We start from the raw sequence: 23,748 nt of genomic DNA, 5'->3' as shown, positions 1-23,748 counted from the left end.
GAAGATATTAAGATGATTAAGTCAAAACATGGACAGAGAGGTAAGCTTTAATTTAAAAGAAGTAGAGATTTGCAGAAGCATCACAGAGCTTTGATTACAGATACTTTGGGGATTGAGGTCAGAATTAGAGCAATGCAGAAGTCTCAGACTCAAAAGGCCAAGTGGAATATAAAGAGTTAAGGAACATGGAAACATGGATGAGAGTTTTGAAATAGAGTTTCTACTGGGCTGCCAGTGAATGGAGTCCAACTGGCAGAGTGTCAGACGGATGACGTTGACACCAGTTTAAGGATCTCACTAGTACTATACTCCAGGACTTCCATGGAAAGATGCTGGCAAGATTCAACAAAGCAAATAAAAGCATGTGTCTTTTCAGGAAAGGAGACAGATAATGTAATACAAGTGAAAATAAATACTTCAAAAGCATATAGAGTGGATTCTGGTTAATTGGACATATTGGGAGCAGTACACTTGGACCAAATTAAGCAGATGTACCAATTAGTCGAAGTTTTATGGAAATAGTTAAAAAGTTATAAAAAAGGACAAACTACCATTTGAGTAATAAATTATGCATTTACAGTAAATGAAATACAGAACAAATCAGAACACTACTAATACTACTACAGTATTTTAACACTGTATGTTTGTTCCTAATAATTGTCAACAGAGGAATTCATCCAGTGTATGCTGCTGCATTCTTTTGATTGAATGTAAATCGGTGTATGTTCATCTAGTGTAGATAATGGACTGCCTTCATTGCTTTCCGACATGAACATGTCACGATCCAACAATATATTTCCTTGTATCCTGTACAGTCACTAGCTCAAGTTCAGATGTGTCATCTTCATCACTTTCCTTATTTCCATATTTCCTGTCTTGGTATTTTGATACAATGCTTTCAAAAATTGCATTCTCCAAATCTTTATTTCATTGTAACTTTCAAGAAGAGTGTCAATATTTGGCATGTCAACAAATCCACTCAAAAACTTCTCTAGTTGTACCGTGGAGAGCATTCTGACAGGCTGCATCACTGTCTGGTATGGAGGGGCTACTGCACAGGACCGAAAGAAGCTGCAGAATGTTGTAAATCTAGTCAGCTCCATCTTGGGCACTAACCTACAAAGTACCCAGGACATCCTTAGGGAGTAGTGTCCATTATTAAGGACCTCCAGCACCCAGGGCATGCCCTTTTCTTACTGTTACCATCAGGTAGGAGATACAGAAGCCTGAAGGCACACACTCAGCGATTCAGGAACAGCTTCTTCCCCCTGTCATCCGATCCCTAAATGGGCTTTGAAGCTTTGGACACTACCTCACTTTTTTAATATACAGTATTTCTGCTTTTACACATTTTTTAATAATCTATTCAATAAACATAATTGATTTACTTGTTTATTTATTATGTTTTATTTTATTTATAATTTTTTCTCTCTCTGTCTGCTAGATTGAGTATTGCATTGAACTGCTGCTGCTAAGTTTAAAAAATTTCATGTCATATGCTGGTGCTAATAAACCTGATTCTGATATACGTAATTGATTTACTTGTTTATTTATTATTATATTTTATTTATTATTATTATTTTTTTCTCTCTCTGCTAGATTATGTATTGCATTGAACTGCTGCTGCTAAGTTAACAAATTTCATGTCACATGCTGGTGCTAATAAACCTGATTCTGATTCTGATATTTTCAAATTTTTCATGTTTACTAATTGGTTGAAATAGTAAAATTGTTTCATTTTCAGTGCTTTTGAAACCAGTGTCCGTCGGGCCAGATGGATAACATAACACAAGCACATGCAACTGATGCTATTTAAAACCATTCACTCTAAGCACGGTGTAGTGTCTAACAAAGTGCACATGCCGGAAACTGCAGGAGCAGTCTCCTCTTCCAATTAAGTGGCATAGGATCTCAAACAAACAAAGGGAATCCTTTGATTATCTTTTGTTCTTTAAGAGTTGTCCCAATAAGCAGCTGCCCCATTTAACCAATGGCCCAATTAGACTGAATCAGCACCTTTATTTCCTGAGGAGCATCAAGAAAGCTCACCTCTGTCCCAAGATACTGACGGACCTTTACCGCAGTACCATTGAGAGTATACTCACCCAACTGCATCTCAGTGCGGTATGGCGATTGCCCCGTATCAGACCGCAAAGCACTCCAATGGGTGGTGAAAACTGGCCAGTGGATTATCAGCACCCAATTGCCCACCATTGAGAACATCTACCACAAATGCTGCCTGGGCAGGGCGAAAAGCATTATCAAGGATGCATCTCACCCTAACCATGGACTTCTTACTCTCCCCCCATCTGGTAGGTGCTACAGGAGCCTCTGCTCCCACACCAGCAGGCACAGGAAGAGCTTCTTCCCTGAGGCTGTGAGCCTGCTGAACCTCACATCACAGCGCTAAGCAGTATTGCACCCATATTGTACTGTCTCAGTACTTTTATATTTGTGTGCTGTAGCACTTACTTTTTATTCACAGTTATTTTGTAAATAACACTATTCTTTGCATTTCTGGTTAGATGCTAATTGCATTTCATTGGCCTTGTATCTGTACTCGGCACAATGCCAATAAAGTTAAATCTAATCTAATCTAAAAGGCTCAACGAGGAGGTAGGAAGAATCTCTTTTATCCAAAAGGATACAAAGACCCAGTTTCTATCACAGACTTAAATAAGTCCTAATGAATGGTCTTGGCCTGAAACCTCAGTTCTTTATTCCTCTCCACAAATGCTGCCTGACCTACTCAGTTCTTCCAGCATTTTAATGCGTTACTGCAAACCTTAATAATTTTCTTTGCCTGGTCTGCACTGGTATAGCACCTGAAGAAAGACTGCAAGTGAAGTAAAATGATTCAATAGTGGTTTCTCCTTTAAGCATTTTGAGAATTCTCTGTTCTTTGTTTTGCAGAGACATGCAAAAACACTTGCTATGCAAAGGGCCATCCACTACTTTGGTTGTTGGCTGCTGGCTGTTGGCACCTACCACGGAACTGCTCTATTTGACTTACAGACTTTGCATCAGATTCTCCGCCAGCACAGAGGATGTAAAGGAAATCAGTTGTCCAGGGTTCAACGTTCAAAGGAAAACTTAAAGTCAAAATATGTATATGGTACTATATACTACGTTGAGATTCATTTGCTTGCAGAAATATAAATAAGTACAACAGAATTTATGAAAAGCTATACATAAACGAAAACTAACACGAATGTGCAAAAGAAGTCAAATTTCGCACATGAAAAATAAAACTAAGATCATGAGTTGTAAAGAGTTTTTGAAAGGGAGTCTAGGTCAGTATTGTGGTGAGTGAAGTTATCCACTCTGGTTAGGAGTGTCATGGATGTAGGGTAATAATTGTTTCTGAACTTGTTGTGGGATCTAAGGCTTCTGTACCTATTTTTGACTGTAGTAGTGAGAAGAGAGTATGGCCTGGATAATGGGGTCCTTGATGATGGACGCAGTTTTCTTGAAATAGTAATCTATGCAAGTGTGGTCAGTGGTGGGGAGAGCTTTGCCTGTGATGGACTGGGCTGCATCTACCATTTTCTGTAGTTTGTTTTCTCATTCCTGGGCTTTGGTGTTTCCATACCAGGTTATAATGCAACCAGTTAATTGTGTATCTATAGAGGTTTGTCAAAGTTTTGGGTGACACGCCAGATCTATGTAAACTTCTAAGAAAGTAGAGGTGCTGTTGTACTTCCTATGTAATGACAGCCATGTGCTGGTCTCACATCAGATCCTTTGATATGATAATGCCAAGGAATTTGAAGCTGCTGACCCTCTCCACCTCCAATTCCCCTGATGAAGACTGGCTTATGGACCTCTGGCTTCTTCCCCTTCCAGTTGATAATCAGCTCTTTGGTTTTGATGAGAGGAGAGGTTGCTGTTGTGGCACCATTCAACCAGATTTTCAATCTCTCTCCAATATGTTGATTTATCACCACCAGTCTAGACTTAGTCACACAACCGTAGATATAAAGTGAGTAAAGAAGGGAGCTAAGCATATAACCTTGAGGTGACCTGAGCTGATGATGATTGTGGAGGAAATGCTGTTGCAAATTCATACTGACAGGGGTTTGCAAAGAAGGAAATCCAGGATCCAGTGGCACAGGGAGGAGCCAAAGATGAGATCTTGAAAATGAGTAATGAATTTCGAGGGGAACTCATGTTGAATGCTGAGCTATTGTCAATGAAGAGTATCCTGATGTACGCATTTTCATTGCCCATGTGTTCTGGAGCAGAGTGAAGAGCCAAAGAAATGGCATCTCTTGTGAAGATAGTTAACATGGAGTGGATCCAAATCACTCCTCAAGTAGGAGTTGATATGTTTCACGACAAATCTCTCAAAGCACTTCATCATAGTGAATATAAGTGCTACAGGACAATAGTCTTTGAAGCAGGTTATCACATTCTTCTTGGGCACTGGTATGATTGAAGTAGATTGACGAAACGTGAGATTGAAGATGTCAGTAAACATCCTAGCCTGTTGATTAGCACAGGTCATCAGTACTTGGCCAGGTACACCATCTGGGCCAAATGCTTTCTCTGGATTCACCCTCCTAAAGAATGCTCTCACATTGATTGGCCTGAGAGACTGATATCACAGTGTCGTCAGGGGCTGTGAGTTGTAAATGCACCTAAGGATTGTGAGGTTGTAACATCAAGGTGATAGAAGAGGGTGTAGTTGGCTGACAGTATTTTGTAGTGGGATGAAAGGAAGATGAGGGAAGGTGGTCCATAGTTGAGCATGGTGGTGGGTGGGGGGGGGGCAAGGTAAGAGTCTGGACTGAGGTGTGCAAGGCTGAAGAGAGCAGAGAGTACCTGAAATAGCACCAACCTGGGCCAGTTTCCTAGTACTGAGTTAAGGATATCCTCCTTAACTTACACAGAAGCTGTTTTCATAAACATAGGTATACTGAACGGCCATTTCCTGTGCAATATATCTCTACTGATCCATGATACGAATAGACCAATATCCTGCTGTCTCAGTGACCAAAAATACCAATAAGATCCTAACTTCACTCATCAATCTTTGTGGAATTGGCCCATCTGAACCAGGCTGACAGGGAGAGTGTCTCCAAGGTCGGGATAAAGATAGTCAGAGTTCTCAATCTTCATTACCAGCAACTTTGGCATAATCTGGCTGAACGCAGATGAGTGGATGTTGAGCGGAAAGAGGGTTGAATTCAGTTTTTATGCACTCTTTTTATCGTCTCTTTATACACGATGTTTTGGCTCTTGCCTAAAGAATGCCCACTTGGCTCGGATTAATTCTGTTGCTCATTACTATGAGTCATTCCCTTTGGGATAGGCAGACTGGAAGTCAACATAGAGACAGCTGCAGCTAAACAATGAAACAAACCCTGCCTTTCAGGTGATTCATTTACTAAAACATGCTGTGACCTGGTGCACCTGAATGACTGGCTTACTGGTCATTTTCATTTCAAGTATTATTTCTTCCTTAGAGAAGATGTTGTTTGAACATACACTGGGTGGCACTTTATTAGGTATACCTGTACACATACTCATTAATGCAAATATCTAATCAGTCGATCATGTGGCAGCAAACCAATGCATAAGGCCATGCAGACATGGTCAAGAGGTTCAGTTGTGTTCAGACCAAACATCAGAATAGAGAAGAAATGGGATTTAAGCGACTTTGACCGTGGAATGATTGTTGGTGTCTGGCAGGGTGGTTTGAGTATCTCAGAAACTGCTGATCTCCTGAGATTTTCATGCACAACAGTCTCTGGGTTTACAGCGAATGGTGTGAAAAACGAAAAAGGCATCCAGTGAGTGGCAGTTCTGTGGGCAAAAACACATTGTTAATGAGAGAGGTCAGAGGAGAATGGCCAGACTGGTTCAAGCTGACAGGAAGGTGACAGGAACTCAAATAACAGTGGTGTGTGCAGGAGCATTTCTGAAAGTGCAACAAGTTGAACCTTGAAGTGGATGGGGTGCAGCAGTAGAAGACAACAAACATACAGAGAAACACTCAGTAGCCACATTATTAGGTACCTAATAGTGGCCACTTAGTGTATGTTCAGAATGAAGTGCAATAGGATTTGATGGAGCATAAAATTAACAGGCAATTACCTCTCCTTGTCCTCTTTGAGCTGGTCAAATAGCAACTATGGTTAAGAAAACTCAATCCCATTATTTTTTCCTGACCTGGGAAGTACCTCCTTGCCACTCTGCTTCAGCAAAGAGTAACATCTTGGTGAGGTTTATCTGCCACTCCTAGAGCATTCACCTATGTGGGCCAATATGTGAGGAGGCAAGATATTACATAACTCATTGGGGATAATGAATGTAGTTTGAGTGCTGTCTTTTAAATAGGGGAAATGGGTTTAGAAAAACCTGGTTGTTCTGAATTTTAAAAATAACCATCATGTTTCAGATCAGAGAGTTTAAAATTGTACTGATGATAAATTTAGAGATTTGCATCAGTGTTGGGAGAGTTTAATGATGAAAATATGCAAAACAAATGCAAAAAAAAACTCCTGATGGAAAATTTTCCTCTGGATTCAATAAGATCTAGCAAAGAATGCAAAACAGCGGATTCTGGTTAATTGGGACACATCATGACCAGTACATTTTGGCCCAATTAGGCAACTGCCCCAATTAGCCAAAGTTTCATGGAAATAGTTAAAAAGATAAGAAATATATATATTGAGTAAAAAATGTATTTATATGAAATACAGAACAAATTAGAACACAACTAGTACTAGTACAGTATAATAAAACAGTCTCTAATACTTATCAATGGAGTTATTCATCAGTGTACACTGGTGCATTCTTTTGATTGACTGTAAATGAACAAAAACAGTGCAGACACATAGTGTAGATAATGGACTGCCTTCTTACCGTGCTGTTGATGATTGCATCTTCCAAATCTTCATTTTCATTGTAATATTCAAGATGATTGTCAATGCTTTCAAATTCTTCATAGTACTCAATTTGCTGAAGTAGTGAAATTGTTTCATTTTCACTTCTAGCCGCTGCTGGTGTCTCCAAGCCTGAATGCTTTAACCGTGGTGAGCAAAACAGTTCCAAGTTCTTTTGCTTCATATTTCTCGGAAACTATCAGTGACACAAATCACTGCTTTTTTTTTGCATACAAACACACACAACTGACGCTATTTAAAAACTTTTGCATTAAGCATGGTGTAGTATCTGCTGGCCAAATGAAACTGCGCAACCGACACTAGTTAAAAACTTTTTGGCAAGAGTCTCATGTCCCAAATTGGCATAGTGTCCCAAATAAATGAAGGGAATCCTGACAATTTTCTCAATTAGCTTTTGATCTTTGAGTTGCCCCAATAAGCAGTTGCCTTAATTAGATAGTGTCCCAATTAACCTGAATCCAGTGTATTACTCAACTTTAGGATAAGATTTTTGTCAATTGCAGAGCACTTTTTTTATATAATTTGTGAAGAGAATCATGACTGACATCTTCAAAATTAACATAGACTTGCAAATAAAAATCGGATATTTTACTTACATTTTTTACATTAATTACTATTTATCATTTCCTTGGCTATTTGAATATTGGTTCATTCTGTGTCAAACTCACATATTTTAACCTACAAGTCTGTGGGCCAACAATTGGAAATTGGAATTGAACTTTTCTCCAGGATGGTGTCCAGAAGGAATCCCATGATAGCATAAATTTTTCTGATCCTAAAATGGAAATCCCTAGATTTCCATTTTTGACAAAAGGTCATAAAATGCTATCCTCTTCTGTCAATTCCTCTGTCTCCACGGCATCTGCTCTCAGGATGAGGCTTTTTATTCCAGAACTAAGGAGATGTTCTCTTTCTTCAAAGAAAGAGGCTGTTCTCACCCCATTCACCTGCCACCCCACCACGGATAGGGTTCCTCTTGTCCTCACCTACCACCCCACCACGGATAGGGTTCCTCTTGTCCTCACCTACCACTCCACCACGGATAGGGTTCTTCTTGTCCTCACCTACCACCCCACCACGGATAGGGTTCCTCTTGTCCTCACCTACCACCCCACCAGCTGCCGCATCCAACACATAATTCTCTGTAACTTCTGCCATCTTCAACAGAATCCCAACACCAAGCACACCTTTCCCTCCTCCATTTTCTGCTTTCCACAGGAATCGTTCCCTATATGACTCCCTTGTCCATTCGTACCTCCCCACTGATCTCCTTCCTGGGACTTATCCTTGCAAGCAGAACAAGTGGTACACCTGCCCCTACACCTCCTCCCTCACTACGATTCAGGGCCCCAAACTGTCTTTCCAGCTGAGGTAACGCATCACCTGTAAGTCTGTTGGGGTCATATACTGTATCCAGTGCTCCCAGTGTGGCCTCCTGTATATCGGTGAGACCTGACATAGATTCGGAGACCACTCTGTCCGCCAGAAAAAGTGGAATCTCCCAGCAGCCATCCACTTTAATTCTACTTCCCATTCCCATTCCAGCGTGTTAGTCCATACTCCTCTACTGCCGCGATGAAGCCACACTCAGGTTGGTGGAGCAACACCTTGTATTTCGCCTGGGTATTCTCCAAACAGATGCCATGAACATCGATTTCTCAAACTTCCGATAATGCCCCCCCCTTCACCATTCCCCATTCCTATTTCCCTCTCTCACTCTATCTCCTAGCTGCCCATCACCTCCCTCTTCCCTTTCTTCCATCTGTGATTGGATTCCCCCTTCTCCAGCCCTGTACCTTTTTCACCAATCAACTTCCCAACTCTTTACTTCACCCCTCCCATTCTCCTGGATTCACCTATCATCAACTACCTTGTACTTCCTCCTCGCCTCCATCTTCTTACTCGGACTTCTCATCTTTTTTCTCCAGTCCTGAAACATTGACTGTTTACTCTTTTCCATAGATGCTGCCTGGCCTGCTGAGTTCCGCCAGCATTTTGTGTGTGTTGCCATGACAAAAGGTAGCAGATTTAGACGCTCTCCTTTGTGGATGCTGGGTTGAGCTTAACTATGTGAACTTTGTTTAACCTGCTTAAGCATTGACATTCCTTCACCACACTGAATACTCTTTTGTTAAATCATAGTGCTTTTTCAAGTGATCATTTATAAAACTGGAATATTAACTGATTATAGGTCATAGATATTACAAAAGAGAAAATAACAGGCACCAGATGAGACAGAAAAGCTTTAGCTTCTATGTTGCACAGGTATCCAATGAGGATAATGCCAGCTGTTAGTGTTTGTAACTTGAGTTATGATATTGGTTACGGTGCAGGTCAAAACATAATTGCAGTGTGAAGGAAAAAAAATATGGTTCATCATTACCGCAATGGACGGGAATGGTGGTGCGATTATAACAAATACTCCAAAATAAATGAAAGGATAACAAAAAATGGCTGATTTATGAAAAGCAGACCTTCTGCTTAAACCATGTAACCTTGTTACTGTTCGTTGTTTCACCTCAGATTATGGGAGAGAAAGAACTATTCTGCAAATATTGTGAATGATTGGAGAAAGCCTTTAACTTTTATTGTTGTTGATTTATTTACTACAACTTAAAGCTCAATTCTAATTGCAATCAGACAGGTTGTAAAATTTTGGTTTCAATGGTTTGGTTTCCTTAAGGGGAAATGTTGCCTGACAAATCTGTTTAAATACTTTGAGGAAATAACAGGCAGGATAGACAAATGAGTGTCAGTGGATGTTGTTTACTTGGATTTTCAGGATGCCTCTGACAAGGTACCACACATGAAACCAATTAACGAGACAAGAGCCCATGGTATTACAGGAAAGATACTAGCATGGACTGTAGATTGGTTGACTGGCAGAAGGGAAAGAATGGGAATAAAGGGGCCTTTTCCAGTTGGCTGCCAATGACTAGTGGTGTGCTGCAGGGGTCGGTGTTGGGACTGGTTGACTTCATGTTATATGTCTGTGGTAAACTACATATACCTGTCTGGACTGCTCCTGTGGCTCCTCCCACAGACCCCTGCTGACTGCTTCTGTGGCTCCTCCCACAGACCCCTGTATAAAGGCGATTGAGGCCTGATGCCCGGCCTCATTCTCCAGGATGTAGTGTTGTTCATTCTTCCAGTCAATAAAAGCCGATACCTCGTTTCTTATGTCTCAGAGTGAGTTATTGATGGTGCATCAATGTCAATGATCTGGGTGATGGAATTGTTGGCTTTGTGGACAAGTTTGCAGATGATACAAGGGTAGGTCAAGGGGCTGGTAGTGTTGAGGGAGCAGGGAGTTTATAGGAGGACTTAGACATTGGGAGAACAGGCAAAGAAATGGCAGATGGAATATAGTGTAGGGAAATGTATAATCATGCACTTTGGCAGGAGGAATAAAGGCATAGACTATTTTCTAAACAGAGAGAAAATTTAAAAAAATCAGAGGTACAGAGGGACTTGAGAGTCTTTGTGCAGGATTCCTTAAAGGTTAACTAGTAAGTTTAATCGATGGTGAGGAAGGCAAATGAAATGTTAGCATTCATTTCAAGAGAACTATAATATGAGAGCAGGAATGTAATGCTGAGGGTTCATAAGGCATTGGTCAGATCGCACTTGGAGTATTGTGAGCAATTTGGTCTCCTTATCTATTGGAGAGAGTCCAGAGCATGGTCACAAGAATGATTTATGAGGACCATTTGATGACTCTGGGCCTGGATTTACTGGAGTTTAGAAAATCAAGTGGTAATCTCATTGAAACCTATCGAACACTGAGAGATCTGGATAGTGTGGATGCAGAGAGGATGTTTCCTATAGGGGGTGAGTCAAGAACCAGAGGGCACAGCCTCAGACTAGAGGGACATCCATTGACAATGGTGATGAGGAGGAATTTCTTTAGCCAGAGAGTAATGACTCTGGGGAATTCATTGCCATGGATGGCGGAGAGAGGATTAGACCATTACAATTGCTCAGCGAGCACAAAAAGACATTCTCTTAGATAAATTTAATAATTAGTTTAAAATATTTAGGAAATTATTTATTTTTTGTTTTCCCAATGTTCCAGTCTTTTTCTCACGCTGTATAAGGTGTTCAAAATACTCGCTAAAAATCTCCTTTCCTTTTTCCTTCTTCTGGTGCTATAAGAATTCTTCAATGTGATTGGCCTTTCAGCCAGTGCAATGACATCACAGCTGGCAGACCAATAGGATCATAAGAACCATAATACATAGCAGAATTAAGCTATTCATTGACGCCTGCTGGATAATAGCCGCTTGGAAAAGGAGAAATTCAAACCACAATGATTCTTTCTCTTTGCACAACTCTATTGCAACTACTCCACTGATGTTTCCATCATATCTCCTGTTGCTTTGCCATTGACAGTAAATATCAAGTAAATGCAGCTTGTGTTTTTCAGAAGGACAGAGCACACTCAGTAGGAGTATATTATACAGAAAAGTATTTAAATATGCTCATTTTATACAGTCAATTGCTTACACTCTGAAGTGAAAATGTAATTCCAAGACATCAAAGCAGAGCAGGTACTAAACAGATTTCCTCAATATACTGTATATTACACATTGTAAATCATTCAGTAGACCCCTCCCTTCATCCCTACTTTTATTACACAATTGATATTATTTATAGGAATGGAAATCTTGTTTCATTCCTCACCTTGAAGGATCCGAGACTCTTAAATTTAATGCAACATGGCTTTTATGTTTAAATCTCGTGCACTCATTAAGGAAGCCAGGTTATGACCATTGTTATATTAGACAATCGTTTCTTGACTAAACAGGTTTAAACATTAACTTCTAACTTACATTCGTTTTTTAATTTTATTTAGTTCAGTGTTTTTTTAAACTATATTTGTCTGGTAGACCAAAGGAGCCATCATTTCATTAGTGGAAGGCCAGACTTTATCAGTGTCATTGAATTAGAAGAGGTTGTGTGCATTATTGTAATTTGTTTCCTGTAGAGAAATATCCCCTTTATCTGTCACACATCTAGGTTGTTTAAACAAAGCAGTACGCATGGATAATAACCTTTGTCACTGCTGCACTGCTCATTAGCTCACCACTGAAATTTTCCTACCACCAATACTTCACAATTATCTTCTTCTTGATGCACCATCAATAACTCACTCTGAGACGTAAAAGCGAGGTATCGGCTTTTATTGACTGGAAGAAGGAACGAGCAGTGAGTGACCACCATACTACATCCTGGAGACTGAGAGGCCGGGCTCAGACCTCCATCACCTTTATACAGGGGTCATTGGGAGGAGCCACAGGAGCAGTCATCAGAGGGCGTGTCCAGACAGGTATATGTAGTTCACCACACTTCTCTGCATCTGAAACCTGCTAGAAATATGATCGGGCTCATAAATTACCCTTTTTCCAATGCAAATTGTCTAACGTTCAAACCTTCCATCCTCATTGCTGACTCCCATTCATGGAGCTTCATTAAAATTTCTCATCATCTCAGCTCTCTACTTCCTCTACCACCATCATTCCTGTCACACACATCTCTATTTAAATCCTTCTATACTGGATTTCATCATACTTACTGTGTTAAGAAAGCTCTGGTCAAGGATTTTACACAGCCAATTGCAACAGCTCTCTCTTGACCATTTTGTTTGAAGTCATTTGTTTGATATATCTGTCTTTGTGACTCAATTTATGTATTTGTATGTCAAAATATCTAATCTAAATACTGTGTTTGTATTACCTCAGCTCTATTATTAACACACACCCACACCTCTTGCTCTTTATACATACTAGTTAATTCTCATACATTAATAACTTGTGGGTATTCATCTTAAATCTGCATTCTGCCACAACTCAATCACACCAATAGTTTAGCTCTGAATAAATTTTCACCTGACGGGGAATATAATTTAAGTCTTTAACTTCTCAGGCAGAAGTGAAGTAAGTCTGGTGCCATGTGATTTGGGATAACAGAAGAAATAAAACCTGGGGGAACAGCTGCACAGATTGTGAAGCCACAAAAGATAATTAAAACCCATGCCATGGTTAATTTTCAATTACCCATACATACCAGCGAACTTTGTATCTGAACCTTAACCTGAAGCTCCTGTATCTTTTTAATGATGTTCTGTAGTAAAATGTGTAATAAAGGTATTTTTGACTATTTCTCTATTTATAAGCCCTGGGTACTAGCTACCAGTCATGAGCAGTTCATTTTTAACTCTGTCCACTTCCACTCCGTTGACCATGCTGCCAATTAATTACAAACAAGAGAAAGTATGCAGATACAGGAAATTCAAGCAACACGCACAGAATACTGGAGGAACTCAGCAGGCCAGGCAGCATCTGTGGAAAAGAGTACAGTCGACATTCCAGGCTGAGACCCTTCAGGTGCTGATGAAGGGTCTCGGCCCAAAATGTCGACTGTTTACTCTTTTCCATAGATGCTGCCTGGCCTGCTGAGTTCCCCAGTATTCTGTGTATGCTGCCAATTAATAAGTTGAACGTCTTTATTCATATGTTTAAATGTATACACTTTACTCCTTTTTTGCATATATTCAATAACACTTGCTTACAATTCTTCACCTTTCAGTTTTTGTCATTTAACCCGAACTTGCTCAGGTCTTTCTTGTTGTTTTTAAGCCAACTTCAGCCTTCTACTATGTCTGTGCTATGCTTCAGATCTCTTTTGCCTCCAACAACTATCAGACCCTCAGCTGCAATCCTGTCCCTCTCTTTTACTCACACCCACTTTTGCTCTGTTCAATGAGCAAAGAAATTGTGAATCGGCAAGGTAGGAAGAACATAAGGGAGAATGTTAGTTGTGTAAGAGGGAGAAGTTCAAGTTTAAGTTCAAGTTTACTGTCATTTAACACATACTCCCATCTAAACAAAACAACATTCCTCAGAGATTGAGGTACATATATCACATACAGCACATAAAATAATATTAACAGATAATAAAGTCTATTTATATATGTACGCATTGACACAATGTGCAATTATGGCACATAGAGATTATATAAATAGCAGAGCTACAGAGAAGGTACATGGGTCTAATCTGTTGTGAGAATGAAGGATGAGGGAATTACAAAAACTGAGGAAAGGAGACAGTGAAGCAGGAACATAACTTTATACATGAAAAGAGAGCTCATTGGCAACAATCTAACATCACGTTAAGCAAGAACTCAGTTTTTAATAACTTATTTTCCAAATAAGAAATTGCTTTACTCTCAGAATGCACTGGAAAATATCAGCTATTAATAGTTCATCTCAAATCATTGCTTTTACTATCTTAAGTGATGACTTGTGATGAAGTATGATCTAATTAATTATATTTATTCTTAATTCTCTGGAAAAACTTGGTTGGACAGAAACTGATTGGCTGTTCAAATATCAGAATGCAAGCTGCTGTTTATAGTTAGTACTGACTGGAGTTTGGCAGCATTCATCAAAGAAATGTCAGTTCACTAGACTTTGAGGGTAGAGTACCAGGGATGGAGTAATCTCACAGCATACAAGATCATTTCAAGGCATACAGAGTAAAAAGAAGGCCAAAGTGAAAATTTCCTTGCAGCAAGTATCTACTAGCTAAATGATCCACTGTAACAGAATGATGACATTGCGGTTCCTCCTATACTGGATAGAAGTACACTCTGGCTGACCGGCAAATCCACAGATCATGCACGTATGACTTCCCACTTCACCTTCAGACTCAGTCACCTGCCTTAGTAGACTGTGCTGAGCAAGGTCTCTTTCCATAGTACTTCTACACACTCAACACATTTACTTGCACTGGATCAGGACTGGTTTTGCAGACTGATAAGCAATTGATTGTTTTTACTTATTGAAATGAATTTGCCTTCAGCTGCACATAATATTTGGAGGATAATAACATTTTCCCTTTCTCTTAGCTTTATTGGGCTAAATCATGTGGAAGTTCTGATTCTCAGATAATTCCTTAGAATCTCACAACCTCCACCAACTAGAAATACAAAGGCCTGGGAACAGAATCAGAATCAAGTATAATACCATTGACATGTGTTTTGAATACAGCATAACAATAGTATAAACTACAATAGGAAATACTGTATGTATGAAAATTTTAATTAACTAAGTAGTTCAAAAAGGGAGCAAGAATAGTGTGATAGTGTTCATATATGGGTCCATTGTCCATTCAGACATCTGATAGCAGAGGGGAAGAAGCTGTTCCTAAAATGTTGTGTGTGTGTCTTCAGGCTCCTGTACCTCCTTCTGATGGTAGTAATAAGACAGTTCATGTCCCGGGCAGTGGGGGTACTTAATGACAGATGTTGCATTTTTGAGGTATCAGCTGTCCTCGATGCAGGGGAAGCTAGGGGTCATGTTCGAGGGGGCTGAATTTGCAACACTTTGAAATCGTTCCTCCATACCAGATGGTGATGCAAAACCATCACCTATAGCTTCCTCTCCAGGTTGCACACCATTTTGCCTTAAGCATATAGGTTTCCTTTCATTATCAATTAATGAAATTCCTGGAAATCTCCACTTTACATTATCATATCCTCAATCCCATCTTTCAAGAAGGAGATACAATATATTAGGTGAATTGCCACTTCTCTCAAGGGAAAGGTAGACTAATACCAATTCAAGGGCAGCAAGTCATGAGCAATAAACATGGAATGGGTAAACAAAGTCTATATTCTGTGAATGAATTCAAAGTGTAAAGTTTCAACCAGTAAACAGACAGGAATTAAAAGAGGACTTGCATTAACCAGTCTATTTTCACAGTAGAGGTCCAGTTACATTATGACTGCAAACAAAACTTACGACTAAAACTGCAGCATATTCATCCGGCTGTAGCGGGATTATTTCTTCAGGAAAATGCAGCTGTGGAGGTAGGCTGTGTGACGTAAATCATATATGTATGGATAATCTCAGTCCCAGAGTCAACTCCTACAACCACCACAGAGGAGGCCCCAGAACCTGGGATTGTTTCACAGCCTCAAGTCTCACCTGCCAAGCAGTGATCTCCCCCTTGTCAGGAAATACGTTATCCCACCAAGAGTAAGGAAGCCACCACAGCGATTAAATCTTTAGGCCTGAATGGGAGAATTTAAATATTTTATTATGCTGTGGATATCTATATAGCAGTTGTATTGTATAATATGCATCTCAACTGTATATAGTTGAGGTGCATTCTTTGCTACATGTTGCATTGTGGGTTATCTGTAAAAGTACATAAATGGCATATGTCATCATGCCACCATGTGATGTGCATGTCTTGCTTAAAGTAAAAATGAAAGTATATGAGTTATCTCCTGGCTCCCTTGTTTTCCTTTCAATTAGTTCTTATGTTTTGGAGTTAAAAAACATACCATCTAAATGATGTGAGTATTTGAAATTTACAAGTGGCTAATTTTGTAAGTGAACTTTTGTTCCCTTTGAAAGGAAGGGCCCGAGTTGCTGGGTAAAATTCCTAAAGGGAACAATTCGCTATAAAGGCTATTTTGGCACAATGGATCTTTCAATGTGTAAAGGATTATATCAAAAGAGCTGTGCGAATTTGAGGAGGCAAACTTTTTGAAGTCTCCCTTCAACTTTATCTATCTCATTCTCCAAATCTTTGCACAGAGCTGGTACACAAATTACGATTATTTCCTCAATGCTACATTTGTAAATGAGAAAAATTCTTTGTTGAAAGTATCGTGCAAAGTTGCAAGTTTGCAAATTCATTTGTAATACATGCTGTCAGTTAAAGCATTGTATGTGAACATGGTCACAATAGGAGGTCAAATCTATCATGTCAGTTCTGAATGGTTTTGATCATTTGTGGCCAAACAATGGAATCTACATTGATAGAGACTGACATATTCAGAATGATATGTTGATTCAGAATTGCTCTAATCATAATGTATTTTCTTCTGAATACTTCTAAATAAATGTTAGAGTTTCTCATTTTCTAATATTTCTGCCTCAGTATTTTCTTTCTCTTATCCTTTAATATCACTCATGGAGAGCTTTCCATGACCTTTAATCTGTGGCCGAGTAACTAAACTCTTAAACAACATAGGGTGGTGAAAGGTGTGGGGTGGAGCCATCTGACTAATCTAGCTGAGGTCACTTTCATGATGAAAAAGTATCTAGGAACTATGAACACAGGGATTTTTCTAGAAGCCATTTGGAAAAGTTAGAAAAGTCATGGGTGAAGAAGATGTGCACAATCTCAAAGTAGTATACAGTATGGTAACATATATGTATTTTGATAATGAATTTTCGCATGCCAAACCATAGCCCTCCAAACCCTAAATTCCATGTACTTATCCAAACTTCTCTTAGTGTTGAAATTGAGCGCATGTACCCTTTGCACTGGCAGCTCATTCCATACTCTCATGACCCTCTGAGAGAAGAAATTTCCCATCATGTTCCCCTTAAACCTTTCACCTTTCACCCTTAACCCATGACCTCTAGTTGTAGTTCACCCTCCTCAGTGGCAAAAGGCTGCTTACATTTACCCTATCTATACCACTCATAATTTTTATATCTCTATAAAATCTCCCCTCAGTCTTCTGCATTCCAAGGTATAGTTCTAACCTATTCAATCTTACATTATAACTCAGGTCTTCCAGAACCGGCAACATCCTTGTAAATTTTCTCTGTACTCTTTCAACCTTCTTTACATCTTTCCTTCAGGTAGATGACCAACACTACACACAATACTCCAAATTAGGCCTCACCAATGTCTTATACAACTTCAACATAACATCCCATCTCCTCAACTCAATACATTGATTTCTGAAGGCCAATGTGCAAAAGCTTTTTTTTACAAAACTTTGACTTTGACTTTGACTTTAATGTTGTGCTATCATTGGGACAGGAAAGGAAGGCTAGAACTTATGCAAATACATGACAAATTCTGTTAGTAAAATTCTTTTTTTGTGCTGAAGGCCTGTACCAGAACTTTGGCTTTCTAATGTATTGAACGATCAAAATTAAGGAATAGGGAATTAGCTAAAGTCTGCACTTACAGAAGGAAATTTTGTAAGTCTTGATGTGGAAGGAAATAATTGTAGACAACAGAGACTCCAGATGTTAGAGTCTGGAACAAAAAAAAACAGAATGCTGGAAGAACTCAGCAGGTCAAGCAGTACCTGTGGAGGCAGGATATATATATATATATATATTTTAGATCAAGACCCTGATTTCTTAACCAAAAACTTCAACCTAAACCACAGACACCGATTGGCCTGCTGAGATTTCCCACCATTCTAATTTTTCTTTTGTTAAAGAACTACTTGGGTTGGGAATAATTAGACAGCTATTTGAAGGAGCCTACATAGTAACATTTGCTAAGTAATGTTCTTCTGTACCACAGAAATGATTAAACATATCAGCTCCTGCATGAAGAGCAACTTAGATTCACTCTAGTTTCCCTTCTGGAGCAACAGGTTCACAGATGATGGCATCTCATTGGCTCTTCACTCAACCCTGGAACATCTGGACAACAAAGGTGTGCCTTATTGACTACAGCTCAACATTCAATTCTATCATCCCCTCAAAACTAATCAATAAGCTCCAAGACCTTGGCCTCAATACCTCCTTGTGTAATTGGATCCTCAGTTTCCTCACTTGCAGACCCCAGCCAGTTCAGATTGGCAACAGCTTATTCTCCATGATCATCATCAGCACAGGTGCACCACAAGGCTGTGTGCTCAGCCCCATGCTCTGCTTGCTTTACCCTTATGACTGTGTGGCTAAGCACAGCTCCAATGCCATATTCAGGTGTGCTGACGACACCATTGACGTATGCTGAATCAGAGTTAGTGACAAATCAGAACACAGGACAGAGATTGAAAATCTGGCTGAGGGGTGCCACAACAACAACCTCTTACTCAATGTCAGCAAGACCAAGGAGATGATTATTGATTTTAGGAGAAGGAAACCCGAGGTCAGTCCTCATCAGAGGATCAGAGGTGCAGACCGTCAGCAACTTTAAATTCCTTTGTGTTATTATTTTGGAGGACCTGTCCTGGGCCCAGCAGGAAAGTGAAATTATGAAGAAAGTATGAAGAAATGGTGTCACAGGAAAGCAGCATCCATCATCAGGAACCCCACGTACCAGGGTCATGATCTCTTCTCACTGCTGCCATTAGGAAGAAAGTACAGGAGCTTCAGGACTCACCACCAGATTTTGGAACAGTTATTACCCCTCAACCATGAGGCACTTGAACCAGAGGGGATAACTTCACACCACTTCACTTGCCTCATCATTGAAAAGTTGCCACAACCAATGGACTCATTTTGCTTTTGCACATTGGCCTTCAGAAATCAATGTATTGAGTTGAGGAGATGGGATGTTATGTTGAAGTTGTATAAGACATTGGTGAGGCCTAATTTGGAGTATTGGGTTTAATATTGGTCACCTACCAGCAGGAAAGATGTAAAGAAGGTTGGAAGAGTACAGAGAAAATTTACAAGGATGTTGCTGGGTCTGAAATGCCTGAGTTATAATGTAAGATTGAAAAGGTTAGAGCTATACCTTGGAATGCCTTGGAAAATGCCTTGATAATGGTGGTTGTTTATTTTTGGTTCTTAATAGATAGGGTGATTACAGTAAGCCAATGCTTCATCAGATGTTGCAGGAATTCTGCAAATATTAGGTGTAGTTTATGTACATTAAGAACATCAACTAACCAGTAGTGTGGGATAGAGTCAAATGCCTTTTGGTAGTCAATATAACAACTTGTAAAATTTCTGCTTTCCTGCTGGGGTTGATTTAGAATTACGGAATCTATTATCAGTTGTTCTTTACATCCTTTCATTCCCTTACAGCATCCTTTCTGGTAATCTAATGAGTGGTGATTAATTATGAGATGCATGATGTTACAATTTTATATATAGTTTGTGAACAAGTAATAGGACAATATTTTGATGGAGTTTTTGTGATTTCCCCTTGAGGTAAAAGAGCTGGTTTACTTTCTGTCAAAAATTCAGACACTCTTTCAGGATTTTAAAGAAAGTTGTTGATATGCAATAATAGGTCCAGGTGAAGGCAAATTAACTTTTAATACTAGTAATTATGAATATTATCACTTCCAGTACTTTTCCTGTTGTGGTTAATTTTATAACCTCCTTCAGCATATCCATTGAAACTTCAGGTATTTGCACTTCTTCAATCATGTGTGCATGATCTTTTTCCTCCCTAATCCAACTTGCTTCTTGATTGTGTGTCACTCTGTTTGACTAGATATTAGACCAAAACTTCACTATCTCCGTGTAAACCTGTGCTCTGGGTGGTGACATTTTGGTGCATTGAATTGAGTTTCATTGTCCTGTATAAACCTTTTTCATTATTTCTGAACTGATATTAATGTTTTCTTTGTCTGGTGTACTTCATGGATCTATTTAGTCTGGCTTTGTATGCAGCAAACATTTTGTTTTAGTGTATCTATAAACTCTACCGTGCTTTTGTTAGGTTGATCGTATTCTGTATAGACCTATATCTCCTTAATATTTCCTTAGCTTTAGCCTTGACTTTGGTGCTCAGATTATGCTTTTCATACTCCATTATGTAGGCTATTTCTGCTCCTAAGGTTTCAATCTCTTCTGCAATTTCTGTGTTCTCATTTCATTACTTAGTTCTGAGTTTCTATTAATGAGTGCCTCTCGTTTGGAGCCATAGCTCTGCACAGCCATTAATTCCGCACAGTATGTTATTGTTTGTAGTTCTTTAAATGTTTAAAGTTTTCTGAAATGTTGTGGTAATAAAATATTGATGAAAGAATTAACAACTTTTGCAAAATTTGATGATGTATTTTGTTTTGGTATGTAGAGTCCTTTTGTTGGATCAATGCCCATATATTCTGCTGGTGCGGTGTTAAATATTAGGATAACTTTGCCTGTAAGTTTGGCTTCATCATCTGTGGAGGCTCTGGATCAGTGTTGTTGTTGTTAACGTTCAATTGTGAAGCAGCTGAAAAATTGCTACAGTGCTTTGGTGGGTTGCAGCTTCATTATTTACATGCCTGGTGTTGTCGTGATCTTTAGGTTGGTTTCTTTCCAGCTCTTGTGCAAATTCATGTTTTATTTGGTTTAACATGTCATAGGGATTAAGATATTTTTACTATCACTCTACCTTGATCCGCTTTTCATTGTGCATTTACTGGCACTGACCGAAATTCTGCTATGAACTGTTGATGAAGTTTGTCTCTGCATCCTGTCATATAAGTCTCAAGTTCCGTCACTCAGTAGTATACATGCATTATAAATGTATTTACTTCTAATGACCCTTTCATGCGTCTCGTTCTTTTCTTAATTGCTTGAGTATTCTCAGTTCGAGATGGACTACTCCCCTGAGAAACACTTGCAGCAGTCACAGTTTGTGGTGTTGGAGTGCCGGTCGTATCATTTCTGGTATGTCCACCTGTTTGACAGTGCACCACAAGTAGTTTGTTTAATGTCTAGCCCATTGCTAGCTGAAGACATGCCCTGGTGATTCCTAGGTGGTAGAATCTCAGGTGGTGATGAAAGGGCATACAGGAGTGAGATATGCTACTAGTGGAGTGGTGTCACAGCAAAATCCTGGCACTCAACATCAGTGAGATGAAAGAGCTGATTGTGGACTTCAGGGTAAGATGAAGGATCACATACCAATCCTCATAGGGGGATCAGAAGTGGAGAGAGTGCGAAGCTTCAAGTTCCTGGGTGTCAGGATCTCTAAGGATCTAACCTGGTCCCAACATATTGATGTAGTTATAAAAAAGGCAAGGCAGTGGCTATACTTTATTAGGAGTTTAAAAAGATTTGGTATGTCAACAAAAATACTCAAAAACTTCTATAGATGTACCGTGGAGAGCATTCTGACGGGCTGCATTACTGTCTGGTATGGGGTTGGGGGGGGGAGGTGGAGCTACTGCTCAGGACTGAAAGAAGCTGCAGAGGGTTATAAATTTAGTCGGCTGCATCTTGGGTACTAGCCTACAAAGTACCCAGGACATCTTCATGGAGTGGTGTCTCAGAAAGGCAGCGTCCATTATTAAGGACTCCCAGCACCCAGAGCATGCCCTTTTCTCACTGTTACCATCAGGTAGGAGATACAGAAGCCTGAAGGCACAATCTCAGCGATTCAGGAACAGCTTCTTCCCCTCTCATCCAGTTCCTAAACAGAAATTGAACCTGTGAACACTACCTCACTTTTTAAATATTATATTATTTCTGTTTTTTGCATGATTTTAATCTAGTCAATATACATATGCTGCAATTGATTCATTTATTATTATTATTTTATTTTGGGTTTTTTTCCTTCTATATTATGTATTGCATAATATAATTGCTGCTCTAGGTCGACAAATTTCACAACACATGTCGGTAAAAACCTGATTCAGATAAAAAAAAACCTGATATCAGATAAAAAAACCTGACTCTGGTAAGTGTTCCATGTGGGAAACTTTTGAGATTATCTGTTTTGGATCCACAAGAGATAAATCACATCGTTTTTTTATGACTGAGAAAACTTTGGAAAATGCAGAGTTCACTGAGGCTGGAGGATGAGTACACACAACAGCTAAACACTAATAAAACGATCCTTTTCTCTAAAAGCTGACATGCTAAGGGAAGGAAGTGGTACATCCTTTGAACCAAATTTTGGTCAAACATCACTTGGAGTACTACAGTACTACTGGGTGCTGCTACTCGTGGTAAACAGTGCGGTTCAGAATACCAGAACTTGACTGGCTAGCTCATGTCCTTCGTGAGAAATACACTCCTCACTGTTATCTCCCTTAAATGGAGTGCGTACATTGATTTTAATGCTAAATCAAAGTAATCACTAAAGCTGGATAAACTGATAGTGCATTTGAAGGAAATGGTACATGAAAATCTATTACACAACATAGACAAAAGTGAAAAATAAAATAAAGAAAGGGCAAAATAATGCACCTTTTTTCTCAGCAAGTCCAAAAGAACAGGTTATTCTTCCTCCTCCTCCACCCTCAAATCCATGATCTCATAACAAACAAAGCATTGTTAGGAATAAAATGGTTATTCCCAATAGTAAGGTGTGCAAAACATATTGTCATTTGTTAAAAGTTGAATGAATAATAACTTGACTACTGTATGGTAATCTCAAAACAATGAAAACTGAGTTTTATAAAGAACTGGTTTTGCATTGGCTAGGAAACTATCTGTCTAGATAGTAAATCTCCTGAATGGAGTTGTGGTTATTGATAAAGACAAAATTCCTGATTATAAAATTATGTTAGCAATAGAGTGCAAATGTTGCATCCTATTTCAAACCATCTCATCATATGTTTTATTTTTTCATGCTATATTGTGCCTGCAAAGATTGGGTGCGGTAATGAAGACAAAGTAGGTATTGTCACTAATTAGATGTTAGTACTTTTGTTTTTTAAATGTATTATTGTTTTGAAACTGGGTGCAGTTTGAAAAACCAGAAGTTAACACCTCAGGCTGAACATCATTTAGTCTGCTGATATTAAAATCTTTAGTAGTATAACCTGTTTGCAAGGATGTTGTTAGGACTTGAAGGACTGAGACATTGGACATACCAGGACTTAATTCCTTAGATCATAGGAAGCTGAGAGCTGATGCTATTGAGGTGTAGAAAATCATAAAGGGCATGGATAGGGTGAATACACTGTTTCTTCCCCTCAGTGTTAAGGAGTCAGAAACTAAAGGCCGTAGGTTTAAGGTGAGATAGGGTAGATGTAATAGGAACTTGATGGGCTACTTTTTTATATACACAGAAGGTGGTGTGTATGTAGAATCAACTGCCACAGAAAGTGGATGAGGCAGGAACAATAACAACTTTTAAAAGTCAGCTGGACAGGTACATGGATTAAAAA

Source organism: Hemitrygon akajei, chromosome 9, assembly GCF_048418815.1.
Source record: "Hemitrygon akajei chromosome 9, sHemAka1.3, whole genome shotgun sequence".
Classification (NCBI taxonomy): Eukaryota; Metazoa; Chordata; class Chondrichthyes; order Myliobatiformes; family Dasyatidae; genus Hemitrygon; species Hemitrygon akajei.
The sequence above is the reverse complement of the archived record's forward strand: the minus strand, read 5'-3'. Positions refer to the sequence as shown.